The sequence below is a fragment of the Halichoerus grypus genome, chromosome 3, assembly GCF_964656455.1.
Source record: "Halichoerus grypus chromosome 3, mHalGry1.hap1.1, whole genome shotgun sequence".
NCBI lineage: Eukaryota > Metazoa > Chordata > Mammalia > Carnivora > Phocidae > Halichoerus > Halichoerus grypus.
Window position 1 is genome coordinate 57,254,646 of NC_135714.1, and position 14,778 is coordinate 57,269,423.

At 36.9% G+C, this 14,778-nt stretch overlaps 1 protein-coding gene and 1 pseudogene across 5 annotated transcripts in view; both read right to left on the bottom strand.

Moving 5' to 3' along the window:
* ADAMTS3 (ADAM metallopeptidase with thrombospondin type 1 motif 3) overlaps nucleotides 1–14,778 on the bottom strand; it is a 531,886-nt gene that overhangs the window by 67,017 nt on the left and 450,091 nt on the right. The window lies entirely within an intron of this gene.
* Nucleotides 5,374–5,534, bottom strand: LOC118526683 (U2 spliceosomal RNA; annotated as a pseudogene).

The following is a 14,778-nucleotide window of genomic DNA, read 5'->3' on the forward strand; positions in this document are numbered from 1 at the left end:
GATAAAATTTAAGATGCCTCTATGTCTAATTCTGCATTATTTCTGTGCCCCATAAAATATAAGAACAGGAATAATTAAAGGTGAGTATCATGTTAATCATGTCCAAACACCCACCCATCAGATCTGTTTACTGCTAAAAGGACTGAAAGGAATCACAGAGAAGGCCATAGGCAAGTTCCAGAAGCATAAACAGAGTGACATTTTGCATTGGGAGTAGCAAACTAGACCTGTGGGGGCATTCTGTTGGCATCCCCTTAAGTAAGTGCATTCAAGGTGACTTGAATGGCTATAGCTGGCTTGGACAGCAGAGGGTGATTGAAGTGATAATAGAATCAGTGGGAAGAGCATCTTTAAGATAAATAAATAAATAAGGCTCTGCAGTAGGTGCAGTGTGCATCATTCCAGAAAAGTGATGCTCAGAGTACCTTTCAAGCTTCCCAGAAATATCAAAGGCAATCATCCTTAGTACTGAGAGTGAGTTTCCTTTCTTCAAACTTCTTTGAAACTCAGTATTTTGAATTACTGATAAGAATTAATTACTATCTGGAAACATTTTGATTACACCCATTTTTGTCCCCTCTAGCTTCCCAATTGTTGTATATGAATTTTCAGAAAAAGAATAATTTTAAACAAAGTTTATTTTTATTGAAGATGTATTGGGGGCACTCTGGTGATCAACTAAGTCACAATAAATATAGTTATTTTTAGTGTTAAAAACAGGATGGTACCTAGTGTTAAATAAGAATTTTGAACTTCCCAAACAGATAAAGTAAATTTATAAGTTGTTTTGCTGATTATGAACACATGGGCTTAAGACATTTTCAGGATGGAGCATGGCATGTTTACATACCTAATCATATTTACAGGAAGTCTAAGTGTAGATTGGTGAAATCACTCCCACCCCGGAAGAAATTCTATAGTCCAAAAACTGATAGGAGACAAAGTTAAAATTGGAAAAATATAAGTTTTCATCAAGTTCTGAATCTGATACAAATACATCTGGGGTTGGAAAGCAATCTCAAACATACTGTGATAGAGACTGTGATAGAATCATCTATTCTCTATCCATTCTCTCTTCCCTAAGGAGTAGAATGCTAATTTTATTTGAGGTGGTCATAAACCCAGCTAAAAGTCATTCACAGTCTCTCTTGGGGACTAAGCACCCCACATGACTAAGAATAATTCAATCAGAAATAAGCAGAAGTATTGCTTATACTTCAGTGGCTTAAATTGGCTGGTATGAAAGGCTTCCACCAAGGCTCCTCAAAGGAGTGTGATTCCTCTTGGTAGGTTAGACCCTTTGGTCCCTTACTCAGTATTCCTTCCTGCTTCCTGGAACATGGACATGATGTCAGGAGTTCTATGAGGTAACCTTAGAATCAAGGCATGTGCTTAGGATGATAGGGGAGCTATAAAGAAGAGATCTGACCCCACGATGACTGTGGAACGGGCATCCCAGCCCTGCAGTGCGAGCACCAGACTTTGTTACACATGGGGGATATAGCACTTCCACCATGTTTAGGGTAAGTTTGGGTTTTCTTTTATATGTCACTGAATCTAGCCCTAATAGATAGGACATTGACAATAATTTTATTGTATAAATTCCTAATGCTCTCCTGCTCCATTTGGGAATGCAAGTTAATTTTCATGTGGATAAGTGAATGGTAAAGTAAGGTTCAGTTTACCAAAATGTCCCAGCTTTCTTTGTAGCACACCCATTTCAGAAATGAGGAAGGAAATGTTTTACAGTAACCATAAACATAGGATGAGTCTATATGTGTAAATTTAACATTCTTTGTGAACAGAATACGGTTGTGAAAATGAAGTGACCGGGATGCCACAAGCTGGATTTTCCAATAGTAGGTGGAGATCCTAAGATCAGAGCTAAAAATAGGTGCAAAATTCAACAAATGTCATATGTTAACATCAGAAGCAGAGAGGAGTTAAATTGTGTTGACTTGTTAAATCATCCAATAGTGATTTTTCCATTGACATCTTTTTAAAAAATTTATATTTTTATAATTCCTAAAAAGATACACTAACAGCACCTCTATATATGGGGGCATCATTTCACCAAGATATAAAAGATTTCTATGAAAAACAGCTGAATCCTTCACCAACTGGGAAATTCCATAATGACAGTTCAAAGAACTATATTCAGGCCAATTTATGATGTCAATTCCGAAGTCTCATTAAGTAACTGTTGCTTTTTTTAAAAAAAGACATTACCATTGAATGAATATTAGTTTCCGTGATTTCTTTTCCCCAAGTTCTAATTCTAAAATACACGTTTGCTTTTGTTTTCACTGACTACTTTAAGGGATAGCATACAGCATTTTTTTTTTTTTTTAAATGGAAAACGTCTTACCCTTCAAGTGAAACAAGTAACGTTTTTATGGTTTGAGTTTATGATCATTAGCAAATAAAAAAGACAGAAAAGTCACCCCAATGTCCAATATATATGACATTCTGACTTTTAGTGTGAATCTCTTGTATGTCAGTTAAAATGTTTTAAGCTGCAAATAAAACTTGCAAGTGTTTTAAGCAACTAGGAAACATACTAGTTTGCATTACAAGAGGCCCAGAAGTCAGGTGATTCCTGGGTTAATCGGTTTATTGACAGATCACCAGGTAAGCAGTTTTCTCCATCTTTCATATCCTGCCATTCCTAGTGAATCAACTTTGTTCCCAGATCAGCTTCTTTGATTATTTCAAAATGGCAGCACCAATTCCAACATCATACCCAGGTACCACAACTTGTGTCTTCCCGTACATGTTTCTTAGGAGTAGGCAAAAATCTTTCGTAGAAGCCCAGTACCTTTAACTATAAGTTTCAGTGGCCAGAATTCAGTCCATGCCCATGCAAAAATCATTCACAGATAAGGAGAACAGAACCCCACCTACGTCTTAGTCCCATCAGAAATCAGCCCCTGTAACTGAGGCTGGCCTCCCCTGAAGATGAAGGGGGGAGGCCTTGAAACAAAAAAAAGAGAGGAAAACCAGTGTTGTACAGGCAACCCACACTGCTGAATTCTCCTTTTCAGATCCTCCTCTTCCTGCATTCCCTACCACTGGTCTTCCACTGGTCTCTTTTATTCTTAGTTTGTATTGATGCAGTTTGTGTTTCATTTCTGGTATTGCAATCTGTTGGCCTAGAGATGATTTCTGCATTCTCTTGCAAGGTACAGTCCTTCCCATGGTAGGGGACTCTCATCATTGCTGCTTGCCTAGTCCATTCCAATTGTTTCTTGAATAAATTACTGAAATGTTTGGGCATGGGCAGAGTTGTCAAAATAGAGTATACTCTGTTAAATTCAAATTTCATATATACAACACTTTTTAAAATATAAATATGTCCCAAATATTGCATGGGATGTGACTAATACTATAAACCTATTCAATGTTCATCTGAAATTCAAATTTAAATGAGAATCCTGTATCTTATCTGCTAAATCTGGCAACTGTAGGTGTGGGGTGATCTATCTTTCTCTAGGAGGTCCACATAGTTACAGGGTTTTATGCCCGCCCGCCTTCAATTCCCTCCTCCACCCCTGTATACTCAGCTCTGGTAGTGGGTATTGACCCAGGGATGGCCAAGTACTATATTCCATTTCCTTGACTCTAGTGATCGGTTATTGGATGGGTAAATGGTCTAAGTTATACCAATTAAACAATGACCTAGGATTATTTTATTTGTAGTTACTAAGAAAGAGAAACTCCCTCTACTAAGCTTGAAACTGGAAGAATATAACATGGAATCTGCTTGGGACTAGCATGGGGATAGTTGTTGATCTGCGTTTAATGCAAGAAGATGAAAGAGAAGATTACAAATGGAGAGAATAGATTATGCTCCATTGACAACTTTCAGCCACTGAATTCAACCATTCCTAAAACCTTGGTCTTTTCAATTTCATGAGTCAATAAACTACTGCCACCTCATTTTCTCTCTTACGACTTAATTTTTTTTTTTTTTTTTTTTTGCTTAAGATAGTTTGATGTTAGTTCCTAACAACTGAAACTAAAATAACCCTAATAAATAAACCCATTGATACCCTTCCTGCTACAGTCATCAATTGTCCTCATCTTCCTTCCCAGTCTTTTTTAATAAATTATTCTTGGGCTATACAATCCTTTGAAAGGTTGATATGTTCTGTTTTATTTCCCAAATTAATCATTTTCTTCTCTTTATCTCATTTGAAATGAAGGGCTTTGCTACTAGTGATCTGTTTCCTAGTGTGTTTCTTCTGTTGCTCTTATTCATCTAAAACTATAACCTTAAGTTTGAAGGACAGCAGTTTTTCATTTCCAAATATTCTCCCTCTGTACATTGAATAGCATTTTAATTAACATCTCACCTCTTCTTGACTAAATTATATTCCTTCTAACTTCTGGTTTTTGTAGATGACCTCTCCTAAATCCAAGAGTAGAGGAAGGAGTCCCTACATTCAATGTACGAGAGTACATTCTAGTAATCTGACATTGCTAGAAGGTAAAGTTTTCTAAGTAAGCTCCACTTCATAAAGGAGAGAGAGAATTCCATTTCACAGCTGCCAATTTCAAAGCTCAAATTATGTCCATCAGTATAATTATGTTATATGCACAGCTGACTGTAAGATAAAAGCATCATTCAGGTGGGCCTGATCTAATCTCGTCAGTCATAAAAAGTGCAAACCTTTCCCTGACTGGTTGCAGAAGAGAAGATCAAAAATGTGAACAATGAAAAGGAAATGATGTACCACTGCTGGCTTTGAAGATGAAGGGAGGCTGTGCAAGGATCAGAGAGAGGTTTCTAGTTGCTGACAGTGAACCCTAGTCAATAACTAGCAAGGAAATGGGGACCTCAGTCCCACAACTACAAGAACCTGAATTCTGCCAACAGTGGGAATGAGTTTGGAAGTGGATTCTTTCCTAGAGCCTCCAGACAGGAGTTCAACCTGGTTAGAACCTTGATTTTGGCCTCATGATAGCTAAGCATAGAACTCAGTCCAGTCACCTTGGATTCTGATCTATAGAACGGTAAGTTAATAAATGAGTTCTTGGTGATTTGTTATGCAACAATAGAAAAATAATACAGTGAGAACAGAGCTCTAGGCCCAGCTCTGCTATGCTCCATCTGTAATGATTTGGGAGAGACGCCAAACTTATCTGGGCTTCAGTTTCCTTATCTATAAAATAAACGGGTTGTGCTAGAGGATCACTAAAATCTTTTTCCTGGCTGAATTTCCATAATTAATCATTGGACCATGATTTCACTATTTTAGATGATTAAAGTTGCTTTCTTGATCATAAATGATTGATCATTCTTATAATTAACTTGTTGCTAAATCCTTGGTCAAGGGTATGATTCACAATTAAAACATTTCACATGGAAAAATGTGCTACACTGTAAGACAAACTGCATTATGATATAAATACTTTGTGACAATGGAGAAGTCTAGTAATTTATTACAATAAAACATAATCTTCTCATTTACTATTTAAACTGGTAAGAACAGATACTACACTTGAGCTTAGCCAAAATGCTGAGAAGCGATTCGTTTACCATTTAAATAAGAGCACAGAGTGTTCAGAAAGTCTGGAGGCATAGAAAAATGTATATAATATCATCAAGGACATACTCAGTTTCTTCTGTGAAAAATAAAGTATTACCTACGCTTCCAGATTTGGTAGACAACCTATAAAAGGTTTAGTAAAGGGGACTTTTAGATTATTTAAGTATTTACACATCCACAACACCAACCAGAATTTATCCTAAGTGATTAAAAACTCATTTTTTGCCTTTTTGTTGTTTTGCAATAAAATTTTACTATGCTACCGCCAATAAGTTTTTACCAAAGTTATAAAAATATGGAATTAAAAATGCATATTACCCATAAAATGAAAATACTGAAATGGTCATCTACATTTTTTAAATCTGAAGTAGTATGCTCACTTAAATAATACTGATCAAACACTTTTGACTTATGTTCAGATGAAAGGCTATTTTTTTAAACAAATTGTGATTTATTCATACTCCTCAGCAATAAAAAAGAATAAACGATGGATACACAACTATACAGAGAAATCAGTAGCATTTCTATACACTAACAATGAAGTCGCATAAAGAGAAATTTAAAAAACAACACCATTCATGATTGCACCAAAAAGAATAAAATACCTAGGAGTAAATTGAACCAAAGAGGTGAAAGACTCATATTCTGAAAACTATAAAACGCTGATGAAAGAAACTGAAGATAACACAAACAAATGGAAAGATCTTCCACACTCATGGACTGGAAGAATTAATATTGTTAAGATATTGTTTTAATTATATTGAATGATAATAATTGAATTATATTGAATTAATATTGTTAAAATGTCCATATTACCCAAAGCATTCTACAGATTCAATGCCACCCCTATGAAAATACCAACAGCATTTTTCACAGAACTAGAGCAAATAATACTAAAATCTGTATAGAACCACAGAGGATCCCGAGTAGCCAAAGCAATCCTGAGAAAGAACAAAGCTGGAAGTATCACAATTCCAGATTTTAAGATGTACTACAAAGCTGTATCAATCTAAACAATATGGTACTGACACAAAAATAGATACACAGATCAATGGAACTGAACAGAGGGCCCAGAAATAAACCCACACACACATGGTCAATTCATCTATGACAAAGGAGGCAAGGATATACAGTGGGGAAAAGACAGTCTTTATAATAAATGGTGCTGGGAAAACTGGACAGCTATATGTAGAAGAATGAAACTGGACCACATTCTAACACCATACACAAAAATAAGCTCAAAATGGATTAAAGACCTAACCGTGAGACCTGAAACCATAAAAATCCTAGAAGAGAAGAACACAGGCAGTAATTTCTCTGACATTGACCACAACAACATTTTTCTAGATAAGTCTCCTAAGGCAAGAGAAACAAAAGCAAAAACAAACTATTGGGACTACACCAAAAAAACCCACTTTTCCTCAGTGAAGGAAGCCATCAACAGAACAAGAAGACAACCTACTGAATGGGAGAAGATATTTGCAAATGATATGTCCGAGAAGGGGTTAATATCCAAAATATAGAAAGGTTAATTTTATAATCCTATCATTAATGTCATCAATATATTTAAGCCATAGTAATTATTTAAGATAAATTATGACAGAACAGTATTTGCTATCAAATACTAGGATTGGAATAGTGTAACTCCTAAGCCAAAAATAACATTATCCAAGTTAAATTTAGTAACATGGCATGTTTTGCATTTAAAAAAAATCGTTGAGCCATTCCTAAAGTGAATTTCCATTAAAGACACTTATTTGCTAAAATAAAACTATTCTTAATCTAACAAATAAAATCCACCAGAGGGAAAGAAATATTGTTATATTTACATTTTATTCATATAAATACATGCCTATAATACATCCTCCCACATAGTCCTGATCATATGGAAGCCAAAAAATCAAGCATGTTTTTATATCTTCTGTTTTGTAAACAGCTATTCTTTAATAGCTGTTTTCATGCATTGTTTTCTAACATTTCTGTCACTTATGGATCAGTTTTGACGGATTGATTTTGCTCATCATTTTGGGTTGCATTTTCCTATTCCTTTGCATGCTTACTAATTTCGATCAGATGTCTGACATAATGAATCTTACCTTGCTGGTTGCTGATGTATTCCTATTCCTGTAAATATTCTTTTTTTTTTTTAAGATTTTATTTATTTGACAGAGAGAGACATAGCAAGAGAGGGAACACAAGCATGGGGAGTGGGAGAGGGAGAAGCAGGCCTCCCGCGGAGCAGGGAGCCCAATGCAGGGCTCAATCCCAGGACCCCGGGATCATGACCCGAGCCGAAGGCAGACACCCAGCTACTGAGCCACCCAGGCGCCCCTCCTGTAAATATTCTTGAGCTTTATTCTTGGATGCAGTCAAATTACCTGAAAACAGTTTGGTCCTCTCAGGTCTTGCTTTTAAGATAAATCAGAAAGGACCAGAGCAGTGCTCATCTAGAGCTAACTGTTCACCACTACTGAGGGAATGAGGGAAGACTTTTCTGTGTGCTCCATCCAATGCTGGGTGAATCATGAGACATTCCAGTCCGTGTAGTTTGAACAAGCACTATTTCCAGCCCCATGCAAGCATGGGCACTGTTATCTCTAATCCCCTCAGGCGGTGGTTCTTTTCCAACCTTTGCAAAATTTCCTCACATATATGTGCTGATTAGGACTTGACTAAATACTAGAGGAGAACCTGTTCAGATCTTCAGAGTTCTACCTCTGCATAGTTCTCTTGTCGCATATAGATCTGTAAACTCTGGCCACCTACATCTCCCAGACTCTTAGCTCTGGCTTCTCTACTCTGAATATCTCTCAGGCTCAACCTGGTTGTCCTTCCCTGAGATTCAGACTAAAAACCCTCTAGGCAGTAAACTGGAGTACTGCTGAGGCCCACTTCATTTGTTTCTCATCTCTTAGGGATCCCTATCCTTCACTGCCTGATACCTGGTATCTTGCAAACCGCTGTTTCATATATTTTGTCCATTTCTGGTTGTTTAAATCAGGAGGGTAAATCAGTCTTTGTTGTTCCATCTTGGCCAAGAGCAGAAGTTCACTTAATTCGGTTTTGCTAAGAACATACGGTAGTTAAGAAACTTGGATTTATAGGCATGTTACTCTGTAACATGACTTAGAAGTTTCTACAGCAATTCAGCTTTCCCTAAATAGCTTTCTATACACATTTACTTGGACTTGTGGAAGTTAGGCAGTAGTAAAATGTTCAGTGTAAAAACCCTGACAACACTCTTAATTAAAAAAAAAATCATACTTTCATAAGATATTAAATCTCCTTGAATATGTTATTGCAACATATGATATCATATGCAAAAAAGAGATATTTAAAGGTTAAGCAGCCCTTAGGCAATCTCAAAAAATATGTATACTCTGTTCACCTTACTCCTAAAACAATCTGAATTTCTTTGTTCATTAAAAGCTGGCTGAGCCAGGAGGTACTGTAAATGTGTTTACAGAAAGAAACTGTCTTCCAAGAGTAGCCCCCTCTCAAAAAAAGCTGCTTGCTACTTAACACAAACATGGAGGAAAATAAAAAAGTCAAAACCTTAGCAAACATAGGTATCACCTTACAGTCCAAAGAACACAATGTCTGAAATACTGACTGAAAATATTTTTACTAAGTTTTGTAAAGAATTATAAACTAAGTTTTTTTTTAAAAAAATCACCTATGTAGATGAGAGAAAATTGGGGGTGAACTGCAGGAAGCCATGTTTCAGCAGTGAAGGTAAGAAATAAATCCTTTAAATTAGGGTTAACTGTGGGACATTTCCTAAAATCAACAACAAGGGCTCCAACAAGTGGGATGAAACTGCTCACTCAAAAAAGAAATCATCTCGTGAAAAGGAAAGTGAGACCTTTTTGCATTTTTAGTTCAAGAAATCTAAACATTTATACATTCAGCTCAAATCGAGGAATAGCATATTTGATGGGTTAACATGGATGAAGTGAAAACATTTCACCACTGACTGTCATCAAAGTCAATAAATACTGATATTTTCTTCAAGTATCAGATGGGAAATCCAGAGAAGTTTGTTTCTAAGTGAATGTGAGCTGATTTCATCTCAACTCATTCAGTAGTTCTGAAGATCTAATAGTTTGGTTATACAAAAAGAAGCCTCACGGGCGCCTGGGTGGCTCAGTTGGTTAAGCGACTGCCTTCGGCTCAGGTCATGATCCTGGAGTCCCTGGATCGAGTCCCGCATCGGGCTCCCTGCTCGGCAGGGAGTCTGCTTCTCCCTCTGACCCTTCCCCCTCTCATGCTCTCTCTCTCATTCTCTCTCTCTCAAATAAATAAATAAAAAATCTTTGAAAAAAAAAAAAAAAGAAGCCTCACAAATGGAAATACTAGGATTACTAGCAGTTACTAGCATTCCTTTCTCAGCTCACTCCCTCTGTACTTGATTTCCTTACTCTCCTCCTCATTTCCTTGCACCCATCTATTTCCAAACACTTCTTGAGCACCTTTTTAGCATAGAATCTGACCTAGCTTCTGGGAATAAAAGGTGAATAATCCCAGTTCCTGTCATTGAGGCGGTCACAGTTATATAGGGGGGAGAGATAGATAAACAGATACTTTGATACTAGCTAAGTATGTAACTGAAGAAGAACCAACTTACTCTACTAGCAGAAATCTAGACTATTTCAACAGAGGAGGTGATACCTGAGCTGGATTTTAAAAGACTCACAGAAGTTAGACATGTGGAGAAAGAGGGAGGGCCATTCCAGGCGATGACACATGTGCAGAAGACCTGAAAAGGACTGACAAATGGGGAGAACTCCAAAAATGATGGAACAAAAATAAGTGAAGATTTTTGTCAAGAGATGTGGTCACTAAGGGAGGTTGAAGTAAGATCATGAAGAAATCTTAAATCATTTATATACAGGCTTAGAGCTGGGTTTGCTGGGGGTCATTCTGGATCATGCCTGTTATCCTGGCATAATATATTAGTAATGTTTTCTTGCACTCTCAAATGTGGCCTAGTTTGAACAACAAATCAAGTGGTCAGCTTACTTATAGGTCTCTTGGTATCAGAATGTGATTTTTAGAAGGAGGGCTAAAGCTATAAGTCTCCTTTGTGCACTTACGTTCAATGATAAGGGAGGCACTGTAATAACAGGCCTTCCATGTTCTGTTGCAGTGATGTTCCTTCCCTAGTTGTGCAAACAGGGGTGGTGAATACGACTATGTGGCAGTCAACATCCATTCCAACCTCCATGCATTGCCTGCCCCTGCAGAGGTGGGGACTACACCCCAATGTGCTTGCAGCGAGGATTCCAGGTGAGCGTTGGATTATGCCAAGTAGGCTGAGTTTTGAAATCAGGAGTGGCGAATGTGGTTGGGGAGATGCTGCAGGACTGGGGTGCTCTGTAGCAGCCTCCTACGTCTAGCTGTGGTCTGCGTGGAGGCTGCGAGGAAAGTGCAGAGCAGCAGAGCCTGTTGTCATCTTCAGAGAAGTCTTCGTCCTTGGAGTCACAGATGCGGTGGCAGCTCACTCATTTCCCCCTTCCCTGGCCTGGGCCGTAAGAGCAGCTGCCTGGGTGGGCCACTGGCTCTATCATTCTAAGAACAAGCCCTGGAGCTTGAGCCTAGCGGCCACTCCTCCAACCCTTCCAACAATTTAATGCACACTTAATTCTTTATATTAAATCGTTTCGTGCTTAAAATAGCTAGTGTGGTTTCAATTTCCTGGAACTGAACCTTGACATATATATGGTAAGTTATTTAACAAAACTGGGCCTCACATCCACAACCATGTAATGAGAGGGCTGGGCTATTCAGTGATCTGCAAGATCTCTCTTACTTCTAGGATTTGCTTCTGTGATTCTGTAATTTTGTCAGGTTTGCTGAATACCTCCCTCCATTTTTCCTCTCCTGCAGCCCTCAGGGACTGCTTCTGACCTGGCCTCTAGCTTACATTTCCATATAACTATTTCACTAAGATCACTATTAATAAACTTTTCGTAGTCAGAAAATGCATCAAAAGCCATCGGATGTGTACAAAATAGCCACTTATCCATTTAACAAATATTTATTGAGCACCTATTCATGCCAGGTGCTCCTAAGGAATATTTTATAAACTCCTTGACCTTGTTAAAGCATTTGTTTAGACAAAACATTCCTGGAAGTATATTTTGTCTTGGTCTTGTTTGCAATTTAATAATAACTGTCACTCCCCAACCTCTAGATACCCCCTCTCTACCCCTCTTCGTTCTGGGCTTCAGTCAGTCCCATGGCTTCTTTATAGAAAATGACCTGAGCAGGATTTCTTTTTCCTTCTCTCTAGACCAGTGTCTCCATTTCCAGCCCATTTTGCTTTCCTTAATAGTGTGAATCAGCACACATTCTCTTCACTGATGTGGTCTTTCAACTCCACCATTTTGTTCTTCTCCATTCTTAGTTTTCCGTATGTGTCTTCAGGTGGTCCTTTCTGGATCCTGTGCTCCCCACCAATTGGCTGAGAATCACCCAAGGTCCTTTGCTTTCATATTCCCTTGGACAAATCATTCAGTCATCAAGTTTTAATACCATTTTAACCTTAAGTTACACATCCTGAGTTACAGAACATTTCGATGTTGCTGTTTCAATGTCTTCTCACTATAATTCTCAAAGCATTACCTTATCTCAACATGATAACCCTTCCACAATCTTCTTGTACTTCCTCTCCAGGCAATCAAAACTCTGATGTCATTTTTACTTTGCTTGCCTCGTCAGACCATTCCCAAATTCTGGTAATTCTTGCTACACGCTATTCTTAGATTTGCCATTCTATCTGCAATTCTGCGTCCAGTATCATATCCCAGGTTCTATATTGGACTCTGTCTTCTTTTTCCCTATTTTCTGTCTCCACCTATCCTATGTTCGGCCACTTAGATGATCTCCTTTAAATGTTATCACAAGAGCTTTGGTACTGCAAACTTCCTTTCCTCACTAAATCTAAACCTTTTGTCAGTGGCCAAACATTTCACTATACCTAAACTACATATCACTTATTGTAGTCTGGTTTCATTTTTTCTCTAGAAGAGTTAACCTAATTGTCATTACACAATCTATTCATTTTTACCCTTTTACTTATTTCATCAGCCTAGAATGTTGTCCACCTGAACTAAACAGTATCTCAAAAAATCCTTAAAGGAATTGACCAAAGTGTTTCCTGTTCAAGGATCACCTCATGTGACTCTAATCAATATATTAAGCAGTCCTAGAGGACTTCCTAATAATATTTGTAAAGCCAAAACTTAAAAAAATAAAAAAAGTGTTGAAGGGTAAATTCATATGCTATATTTTCTCTCTTGCTCAATGAATATCAGAGTTAAGTCCCTGGTAAAGCAAAGAATAGTCACAGATAATAAAACTCACCATAGCACATAACTTCATATAACAGCAAACCTGAACGCTAGGTATGTACTGCGTAATATTTGTTATAATACAGTTGTACTCACATAAGCATATGATATATGAGAGTTATTTCACCTTTATCCTATTTACTTTGGAACTCTTCCTTATATTGATTTCATGGTACTGTAGACAGAGGGAAATAAATAAATGTTCTTGAATGCAGAAAACTTGATAATTAATGATTGCATCCATTTTTTTAAAAATGGGGAAATATGCTAAAAAGTAGTCCAGTGAACCTGGCCACATTAAGCGATCAATAAATGTTTGTTAAATAAATGAGTAAGACAGCAGGTAAACTGCTTAGTTTAAAGAAAATGGGGATAGAAACAGATGACAACCTATCAGTGTACATAAAGTGGAAGAATGGAAAAAAATATAATAACTAATTGTTACTGAGGTTTCTGACAGTACTAGAAATAACACCAAAGAAAAATTGGAGACATATATCCAGAAGTAGGTATACAATTAAATAAATTCTGTCTTATAATACACACTATATCTATGATATTATAATTCATGTACATATACATCTGTAACATAGTTAATCCTCATTATTCATGGATCTTTCTATTTGTAAATTTGCTTATTCAATAAAAGTTATTTATAACCCCGAGGTCAATACTGTCAGTGCTTTCTCAGTCATCTGTGGACATGCACAGAGTGGACAAAAAAATTTCAATAAAACAAGAAAAGAAAATTTTAAAAAATTATGATTTATATGGGAGAAATAAATGTGTCACTATTTCCAGATGACATGATTGTGGTTATAGAAATCCAAAAGAATCTACAGGTCAACTATCAGAATTCATAAATGAACTAAAAGCAAGTCACTGAATACAAAGCCAAAAAAAAAAAAAAACTTGAATTTTATATATTAACAGCAAAGGATGACAAAATTTATCAACAAATAAAAACAATACCATTTAAAAGAGTATAAAAAATGAAAGTCTTAGGAAAATTGAGCCAGGATGTGCCAAACCTCTACACTGAGAACTATAAACATTACTTAAAGACAATGAGCCACAGAGTTGGAGAAAATAATTGTGTAACACATATCTGACAAAGTATTCACATCCAGAATATATAAGTACTCCTACAAAACAATAATAAGATAGACATTCAATTCTTTTTTTTATTATGTTATGTTAATCACCATACATTACACCATTAGTTTTTGATGTAGTGTTCCATGATTCATTGTTTGTGTGTAACACCCAGTTCTCCATGCAGTGCGTGCCCTCTTTAATACCCATCACCAGGCTAACCCATCCCCCCACCCCCCCCTCCCCTCCAGAACCCTCAGTTTGTTTCTCAGAGTCCATAGTCTCTCATGGTTCGTCTCCCCCTCCGATTCCCCCCCTTCATTTTTCCCTTCCTGCTATCTTCTTCTTTTTTTTTTTAACATATAATGTTAAAAGTGTCCTTAACACTTGCATTTCACAAAAACAGCAGTCTATCTATGTGTTTATGTTTCAAACATATCACTGAAGTAATGCATTTCCATATTAGTTAATAATTATTATATGCATTATAGCCAAGAGGTGTATATAAAGGTTTTCCACATCTTTAGACATCAGGAAAAACAAATTAAAGCAAGATAAAACATACCTGCTACAATAACTAAAATTGGAATAGGATTTGATCAACTGGAACACTCACACACTGCAGGTGGGAATGCGTATTAGGATACTAGTTTGTAAACCATTTGGCATTATCTACTAAAGGTGAACACATGCATACCCCAAGACACAGCAATTCTACTCCTATGTAAAAACTAAACAGAAATGAGCGCATATGAGTGCCCACCATAATACATGTA